Source organism: Orycteropus afer, unplaced genomic scaffold (genome assembly GCF_000298275.1).
Source record: "Orycteropus afer afer isolate SDZICR_OR568_19922 unplaced genomic scaffold, OryAfe1.0 scaffold00044, whole genome shotgun sequence".
Classification (NCBI taxonomy): domain Eukaryota; kingdom Metazoa; phylum Chordata; class Mammalia; order Tubulidentata; family Orycteropodidae; genus Orycteropus; species Orycteropus afer.
In genome coordinates this window covers 4,788,242-4,798,461 of record NW_006921631.1, presented here as the reverse complement: position 1 = coordinate 4,798,461, position 10,220 = coordinate 4,788,242, and the positions used below count along the sequence as shown (strand labels likewise).

General features: G+C 39.2%; 1 pseudogene; it reads left to right on the top strand.

The window, feature by feature from the left end:
* The first annotated feature begins 699 nt into the window (after positions 1-699).
* LOC103194396 lies at positions 700-7,648 on the top strand (annotated as a pseudogene).
* Positions 7,649-10,220: the final 2,572 nt, after the last annotated feature.

The window sequence follows — 10,220 nt, the reverse complement described above, 5'->3', positions numbered from 1 at the left end:
TACAGTTTCAATAAAGCAAACATATACATGTAGACATGCTCAAAACCCTTATTTAAATGTTTCTTGAGTCCCTAGGGAAAAAGGCCTGTGAGGATGGGGCAACTTGAATGGGAGTGGAGGAGAGAAATGAGAAGAAAAGAAAAAGAATGAGAAGGTCTATGTGACAAGAACCTCCGTTTGCCTCCCTACATACTCCACAGTCCACACTGAGGAAGCCTTGTGTCACAGCAGATGTTTAATGATGTGGGTGGGAGAGATGGACCACACTGACCACCCGATTTCCACTTCCTTGACACTCTTCATTTGGTACCAGTACTGTGGCCTCCCAGGCTGGGCCATGACATTGACATGGTCTCCAGGTAAGTCTGCAGTGGAAGATCTGAATTTAGACTGTGACAGGAGATGAGACAACCACGTTTGCTTTTATGCATATGTTTGGTTTCATTGACACATTAACCACAGAAGAAGGGAAAAGCTACAAGGTGAGTGGTCAGGATGAGTGGGCCAAATGAATCTGTTTTTTTTTTTTTTTCCCCCTGAAGAAGAAAATATCATCAGTATTGCAAAGATTTTCTGCAGTTCCATACCTTGAAAGCCCCTTTTCGCCACAGGAAGCTCACTGACCATTGGAAGATAAAAGAAGCTTGTGAGGCACTAGTTCCCTCACTCTCTACCTGCACAGCTCAGCGGACCCCAGCCATGAGGCTTTTCATCCTGGCTTCCTCACTATGTGCTGCCTCACTGTGTGCAATGTGGAAGGTAGGTTGCAAATTTATTTTTATGACCTAAGAAACCGGGATGGGAGGTCAGTGGGCACATGATTTGATTTTGACTCGATTTGACCGGGATAAACTGATTTCCCTAAGCAAGCCTCAGACTCCCCAGGGGAAAATGGGAGTGATGATTTTGACTGTAGGGGACTTAATAGACTCCCAAGACACAGAGAATTCAGTACCTGGACTTCTGTTCTTAGTCAGATGATTTGTGGTAACCTCTCTGGGGCTAGGCTTTCTTCTCTATAAAGTGAATATAATAATAGACAGTCATCTGGGATTACGAAGAAATAAGTTATATCATCACTTATCATATTTCCTTGCAAGTTTTAATTTCTTGATTGTTAGCTGTGAAACGGCAGTGAGGATCATTTTATGCCTTTGTATCTTTTGCCTGTTTACTATTGACCTTGATAATGTCTCCAAACCTTTGAGACTTCAGTCACATTGTAGGGATGGGTGGCAGTGTGCAAGTTCTGAAGCAAACAGATCTTTCAATTAACACACACACACATAAATGACTGGAAGCGCATATCTTCATCTCCAGGAAATCAATATTACCTTCAAGTATGAGGGGGAATCTATTATTACTATCATGAATGTTGTTACTATTTAAGATAAATTTCTTGAATCTGTAAAAAAGACTATGTTCTGGTTACCTAGTGCTGCTCTGACAAGAGTATATTACTACAAATGGGATGGCCTTAACAAACAGAAGTTTATTCTCTTACAGTTTGGAGGCTTTAAGTCCAAGTTCAAAGTGCCAGGCTCTAGGGCCTGGGTAAAAGCCCCTCAACCTTGGGGTCCAGCTCTGCCTCCTGCTCCCAGCCCACTGGAGCTAGAGGCCTTTCTTCACTCAGACAGCTGGTGGCTGCTGAGGCTGAGAAGCCTAAGGTTGACAAGTAAAAAGGCACAGTCCCGATGTTACCAAACCACATGGCAGGCCATTAATTCAAGTCCATTTTAAGTCCCAAGGTTGGCAGTGCATGGCAAGGCTGCTGAACAATGACACTGCTACATGCAGGGTCCAAGTGTGCCATATGCTAGAGACCATTCCCCAAGGCTTCTGCTTATGTACAGGAAGCAGACCACATTCCCTAAAGCAGCTACTCAGCTGCTCCCAGTAGATTCCACCATGAAGTTGATTACCAGTCTCATCATGGGTAATACTACATCCAGCTGCCCAGCCACTCAACCAGGCCCAGCCACTCAACCAGGCCCAGCCAAGTTGACACACAACCTGAACTACCACACACCATGTGATAATATGTGCTTGTACATGACCATATCAAATAAACCTTGCAGACATAACCAGGTGATACTCAGGCATGCAGAGCCTCACATGGATTTTCACACATATTTCTTTTTTATTATATCTTTTTTTCTTTTAAATATATTTTATTGAAATATAATTTATGTACAGTGAAACACACAAAACCAAAGTGACATGGGTCAGTGCTTTTTTTTCCCCCCCAGTGTTCCCTCCTCTCCTCACCCACCGCTGGTAACCAACAGTTTCCTTCCATATATAAATCTTTCCTTGACTTTTTACAATAATGAACTGTATTTGTCCTTCTGTGATTTATCTCACTTAGCACAATGTCTTCCAAGTTTATCCATGTTATGCCGTGTTTTGCAGAGTCTATATTATTCTTTAGTGTTGCATAGTATTCCGTTGTGTGTATGTACCATAGTTTGGTTATCCGTTCTTCTGTTGATGAACACCTAGGTTGTTTCCATCTTTTTGCTATGGTCCATAGTGCTGCAATGAACATGGGTGTACATATATCTGTTCTTGTCCTGGCTCTTACTTCTTGAGGAGATATACCTAGTAATGGGATTTCTGGGTCAAATGGCATTTCTAATTTCAGGGTTTTTTTTCTTTTTTTTTTTTAATTTCAGTTTTTTAAGGAATTGCCATATTGCTTTCCTCAGTGGTTGTATCATTTTACCATCTCACCAGCAGTGTATGAGAGTCCCAGTCTCTTCACATCCTCACCAGCATTTATTTTCTGTCTTGTTGAACTTTGCCATTAGTGCTGGGTTGAAATTGTATCTTGTTGATGTTTTGATTTTCATCTCTCTGATGGGTAATGATCGTGAACTTTTCTTCATGTATTTGCTGGACGTCTGAACATCCTCTTTGGTGAAATGTCTATCACGTCTTCTGCCTGTTTTTTAATTGGATTGTTTGTCATTTTGATGGAGTTTCCATAAAATTTAGAGATAAGTTCCTTGTCAGATATGTCATTGCTGAATATTTTTTTCCAACCTGTAGGTTCTCTTTTTACTCTTTTGGCAGTGTAATTATCAACAAGTATGAAGTTGTTGCTGTCATTTTGTTTTGTGCTTTTTCATGGTGTTGCTGATTTCTTTGTTCCATTCGATTTTCTGTGCTGAGCTCATTATGTTTATGAGTCGTATTATCACTTCCTTCTTTAGTATTGTTCTAGTGTTTACTCAATATTTGTGCTGCTCCTCTTTTCATTTTGACATGAAGATTTATCATTTTTCTTTGAGGTTACCCTGTGATTTATAATTTTCCTCCCAAGTTTATAACAGTCCATTCTATCTTGCAGTTGTCTTGACTTCCCTACCATTTAGAAGTTCTGTAACTACACATTTTTTTCCCCTCTTTTAGTTTTGTAGTTGTGCTCATTTGTCAATTGATGTCTCTGGTTCCCTGTTTACAATTTTGTAGGCTTGTTTACTTTGGATACTTCTATAACTGGGCTGGGTTCTGGGTTATGTCATCATGTGTGTTAATGGTCAGTTATTGTTTGCTGTTGTTGCTTCTCTGTCCAAAGCATTCCCTTTAACATTCTTATAAGGTTGGTCTGGTTTTAAAAAATTTCCTTAATTTCTGCTTCTCTGGAAATGTCCTAATTTCACCGTCATATTTGAGGGACAATTTTGCTAGATATTTAATTCTTGGTTGGAAATTATTTTTCTTTCAGAGTTTTATATATATCATCCCACTGTCTTCTCGCCTGTGTGGTTTCTGCCAAGAAATCCAAGCTTAGTCTTATTGGTTGCCCCTTGTAGGCAACTTTTCATTTTTCCCTTGCTGCTTTCAGGATTCTTTCTTTGTCTTTGGTTTTGGTGAGTTTGATGATGATATGTCTTGGTGATTTTCTTTTGGGGTCTATTCTGTTTGGAGTTCGTTGGACTTCTTGAATGGATATATTCTCATCTTTTGTCACACCAGGAAAATTCTCTTCCAACAAATACTCAACAACTTTTTCTGTGGTTTTATTTGTCTCTTCCTGTTCTGGAATTCCGATTACACATAGGTTATTCCTTTTGATGGTATCCCACATGAACCTTAGACTTTCTTAATTTTGTTTTGATCTCTTTTCTGTTTGATTTTGTCTTTGTTGTTGATTGTGACTTATGAGAACCCACGTGTTACAGACTAGAACAACTCTATAAGGTGTCTTGGCTGTAATTTTTACAGAAGCAGATCACCTGGCTATGCTGGTGGGTGGGTTTGAACTCAAAGGGAAAAATAGTTAACATAGAAAAAGAATATAAATGATATACTACTCCTTTCTTCAGGAGCTCTGGTAGCATAATGTCTAAAGCATTTGACTGCTAACCAGAAGGCTGGTGGTTCACACCCACCAGCCACTCCTTGGAAGGAAGACTGGGAAATCAACTTCCATAGAGATATCAACTCAGAAACGCAAGGAGGGGTCGCCAAGAGTCAGAACCAACTTGATGGCAGTGAGTTTGGTTTGGTTATTTGGTTACTCCTTTCTTAATATATAATGGATGGACTATGGGACTGTTCTTAATAATAAATATTTATTAATCAAACAGCTAAATGAATGTGATAGACACAAAAAACAAAAGATAAAAATAAAATTTGATTCATGCAGCACTTCTTATAAGGTAAATATAAACTAATTAGTCCATGGACTGGTAAAGGGAAAGGACTGGCAGGAAGGACAAGATTACAGAAGGTCCTCACAACTGGACCTATAAGCAGCATCATGATAAATGGAGAAAAGGTTGAAGTTGTCAAAGACTTCACATTGCTTGGTTCTACAATCGACACCAATGAAAGCAGCAGTCAGGACATCAGATGACATATAGCACTGGGCAAATAGGGTGCAAAGGACCTCTTTCAAGTGCTGAAGAGCAAAGATATCTCCTTGAGGACTAAGGTGTGCCTGACACAAGCCATGGTATTTTCAACTATTTCATATGCATGTGAGAGCTGGACAATGAATAAGGAAGACCAAAGAAAAGTTGATGCTTTTGAGTCGTGGTGTGCCAAAGAATGCTGAAAGTACCATGAACTGCTAAAAGAGCTAACAGATCTGTCTTGGAGGATTTCAGCCTGAATGCTCCTTGAAAGCAAGAATGGCCAGACTTCATCTTGCATACTTTGATCATGTTGTCAGAAGGGACCATTCACTGGAGAAGGATGTCATGCTTGGTAAGGTGGAGGGTCAACGAAAGAGGGGAAGGCCCTCAATGAGGTGGATTGACATGGTGGCAGCAGTGATGGACTCAAGTACAGCAGGGATCATGGAGCTGGCACAGGACCAGGCAGTGTTTCGTTTTGCTATGCATAGGGTCACTATGAGTCAGAGATGACTCAACATCACCTAACAACAACAACATTATTAACTCTCCTGGGTTATTTTTCCTTTCTGCAATGTAAGACTGCCTCTTTAATTCCTTTGGGCCATTTCTATTGAGGATGAATACATTCTAACCCACTTATATAATTCCCATTTTATTGAAATAAAGACTCCATTAGTTTTTCAGTCAAAAACAAGCTGTCCTCCCCCTACTTAATGTTGTCTTTCCCAAATTATTCTGTGTTTATCACATCACTCTGTATTATTTATTTCATGGTAACCCTTGTAACTACTTGTCTGTTGCCTTACTTCCTTAGAAGATGTGCTCTATAAGAACAAGGGCAATGTTTATTTTAATGAGTGCTTGAGACACAAAAGACACTCAATAAGTAGCTGTTATAGAAATGACTGAATGGATGGTATTGGGGCATCTGGTAGCCATATGATTTCTGTATGGAAATATGCAGGGAGATAAATAAGAATTTACTTTTCTTCGCAAAGAAACTTTCTGAAACAAAACTATTGGTCTACTTTTTAGTTGTTGTTGTTGTTTGCTGTCGAGTCAGCCCCAACTCATAGTGACCCCTCCTTGGGTTTCCGAGGCAGTATCACTACGGAAGTAGGATTGTCCAACCTTCCTTCCGAGGAGTGGCTGGTGGGTTTGAACCGCCAGTCTTCTGGTGAGCAGTCAAGTGCCTTAGGCCCTATGCTACCAGAGCTCCTACTTTTTAGTTAGTCAAATGTTTACAAAGAGTTTATGATGTGCGAGAGATTGAAGATGTAGATATGGATCATCTTTTCCCTACAGAAGCTTTGTATTCTTTCAACATTCTTAGAATAATTTCACAGGCGATAGTTTTCCTTTGTTCCCCTGAAGTTGATTAATTATTGATTGATAATTTCATTTGTATTTATCTGTTTGGTTTTCTCCACCAGGTGTGGGGAGTAAAGTCCCAGACAAGAGCATCTATGTGTCTCCATACCTGGCCACTGCCAGTCCATAGAATCAAGTCCTACACCATCAAGGAAGGCTCCATGAAAGCAGTGATATCACGTGAGTTTGTTCCTCCAAAAGCTGGGCTTGGTGGAGCACAGAATATAAAAGTTGTTCTGTCCTCAGAAAAAAATAATTCAACCTGAAGGAAAACCTCAATGTAGCCAACATACCCTTCACTTTTCAATATTAACAACATGTTCATACAGTGCCATGAAATAAATAATATCACAAAAATTTGACTTCTGACTAAAGAACATAGTCTTCTTTCAGATTTAGTTTAGCAGAAGAATCTGACTAGAAACCAAATTAATACATGTGCTCAGTTCTTAGGACTAGATTTAGATAGGCTGGTCCAGGTCAGGCTTTGACTACCTAACCCTAACCATAACCATACTGGTGTGGGGTGCCTAGGGTTAGGGTAAGGTAGAGTGCCATGCTTATCAGTTGCCATATGTCAAGGAAATGTGTCAAAAACTAGCCTGCATGGTACCATTCTCTTTCCAGGATCTCATTTTTCAGAAATACCAGAACTTCTGAATAATTACAAGCTTTGCTCTGAAAAATTAAAGGTAAAGAATTAACCTTTTGTCCAAAAAATAAGTTGCATTTGTAAAAGGCAGGGTTACATAATAATTGAACTACCCAGTTTTTGTTGAGTTAATTCCCACTTATGGTAACCCCATGCCTGCAGAGTAGAACTGGGTTCCATAGAGTTTTCAATGCTAATTTTTCTGAAGTCAATTTCTAGGCCTTTCTTCTGAGGTTCTGCTTGAGTGGACTCAAATTTCCAACTTTTTAGTTAGCACCTGAGCACTTAACCAGCTACCCAGGCACTTATAATTGGACCAGATGACATCAGATGTCCAGTTTAGTTACAAGATATGGAAACAAAGATGAGAAAAGGAACCCATGAATTAGTCTGAATAAAGGAGTTGGGCATCTCCTAGAGATATTTCTCCATTTTGTTAAAATAGATGACAGAAGAAGGGTGTTCATTTATTGTTTTGTGGTTCTGAAAGATGATTTCTTCTAGTAATTTCTGTACAAGATCACTTCATGTCTAGTCTGAACTCAATTCCTGGCCCTAAAGTTTTGAGAATATGGTTAACTCTTTCTTTTCCCTATATTACAGTTTTATTACCAAACGTGGCCTGAAAATCTGTGCTGACCCAGAAGCAGCAGTTAGAAGTGTGAACAAGAAGTCCACAATCAGAAGAGAAATGGTCCAGACCATCCTACTGGGAGCCCAACAATCCAGCAACACCAATGTGACCCTGACTGAGTAGTGACCTTCTGACAGCTTGTCCTTCCTGCCAGTCCTTTCCCTTTACCAGTCCATGGACTGATTAGTTTATATTCACCTTATAAGAAAGTGTTTCATGAATCAAATTTTATCTTTTGTATTTTTTTCCATCACATTCATTTAGATGTTTGATTAATAAATATTTGTTATTAAGAATAGTCCCATAGTCCATCCATTATATATTAAGAAAGGAGTAACCAAATAACCAAACCAAACTCACTGCCGTCAAGTTGGTTTGACTCATAGCGACCCCCACTTGCATTTCTGAGTTGATATCTCTACGGAAGTTGATTTCCCAGTCTTCCTTCCAAGGAGTGGCTGGTGGGTGTGAACCACCAGCCTTCTGGTTAGTAGTCAAATGCTTTAGGCACTATGCAACCAGAGCTTCTGAAGAAAGGAGTAGTATATCATTTATATTCTTTTTCCATGTTAACTTTTTTTTCATTTGAGTTCAAACCCACCCACCACCATAGCCAGGTGTTCTGCTTCTGTAAAGATTACAGCCAAGACACCCTATGGAGTTGTTCTAGTCTGTAACACGTGGGTTCTCCTAAGTCAGAAATCAACAACAAAGACAAAATCAATAACAATAAATCTTGCACTGCTTTAAGTTTGCATACGTAGTAGTCTCATCTACCAGACTGAATTCCTGGAGGGCAGGAATGGTATTGTAATTATCTTCATATATCCTAAGCTTAGCACAGTATCTATCCTATGGGAAGCACAAAAAATATTTGTTAGGTCGAACCTATTTTTAATAGTTTATTTTGTGTTGTAATATCACGTTAGAAATATTTTCAAAAACAGAAGGAAATAATAAATTTTTCTTCCTATTAACTGACCACCTATGACTCCGTGGGAATTCCAGAACACTTAATTGTCCTCATAAGGAACCTATACATAGAACAAAAGGATGTCATCGAACAGAACAAGGGCAGAGTGCATGGACTAAAATCACGAAGTGTGTCAATCAAGGTTGTAACCTTTCATCACAGTTATTCAATATGTATGCTGAGCAAATAATCTGAGAATCTGGACTATATGAAGAAGAATGTGACATCAGAATTGAAGGAAGTCTTATTAACAACCTGTGATATACAGATGACACAACCTTGCTTGCTGAAAGTGAAGATGACGTGAAGTACTTACTGATGAGGATCAAAGTCTACAGTCCTCACACCCCAACACAAAGAAAACAAAAATCATCACAACTGGACCAATAAGCAACATCATTATAAATGGAGAAAAGATTGAAGTTTTCATGAATTTCATTTTGCTTGGATCCATGATAAACACCTACAGTAACAGAAGTCAATAAATCAGAGGATGTTTTGCACTGGGCAAATCTGTTGCAAAAGACCTCTTCAAAGTATGAAAAAGATGTCACTTTAAAGCCTAAGGTGAGCCTGGCCCAAACCATGACATTTTCCATTGCTTTATATGTATGTGGAAGCTGGATGATGAATATGGAAGACCGAGAAAGGTAGTCCAACCTCTTGGATTATTTGATTACAATCTACACAGTTGAATGCCTTTGCATACATAGTTGATGAAGCCCAAGTAAATATCTTTCTGGTATACTTTGCTTTCAGCCAAGATTCATCTGATACTGGCAACGATATCACTTGTTCCTCATCCTCTTCTAAATCTGGCTTGAATTTCTGGAAGTTCCTTGTCAATATATTGTGCAACAGTTTTTGAGTTATGTTCAGCAAAATTTAATTTGCATGTGATATTATCAATATAGTTTGATTATTTCCACATTGTATTGAATCACCTTTCTTCGAAGTGGGCACAAATATGGATCTTCTCATCACTTGGCCAGACAACTGTCTTCCAAATTTTGTGGCGCCTCCAGCACTGCATCCATTTGTGGAAACCAGTGAGCGCCTCCAGCACTGCATCCATTTGTGGAAACATCTCAATTGGTGTTTGTCAATTCCTGTAAAAAACCAAGAAACCAAACTCACTGCCATGGAATCAGTCCTGACTCATAGCGACCCCTCCTTGGGTTTCCAAGGCAGTATCACTACAGAAGTAGATTGCCCAACCTTCCTTCCTAGGAGAGGCTGGTGGGTATGAACTGATAGCTTTCTGGTTAGCAGTCAAATGTGTTAGGCACTATGCCACCTTGTTTTTATCCAATGGCTTCAGTGCAGCTTGGATTTCTTCCTTCAATAACGTTGGTATTTAATCCCATGCTACCTCTTGAAATGGTTAAACATCTACCAATTCTTTTTGGTATAGTGACTCTGTGTATTCTTTCTATCTTTTATCGATGCTTCCTGCATTGTTTAATATATTGCCCATAGAATCCGTCTACATTGCAACTTGAGGCTTAAATTTTTTTCTTCAATTCTTTCAGCTTGCAAAATGCTGAGTGTGTTGTTCCCTTTTGGATTTCTATCTCCAGGTCTTTGCTCATTTAATATAATACTTTACTTTGTCTTTTTGAGCCCCCGTTGAAATCCTCTGTTCAGCTCTTGCCATTTCTTCCATTTGCTTTAGCTACTCTCTGTTCAAGAACAAGTTTCAGAGTCTCTTCTTTTTTTTTT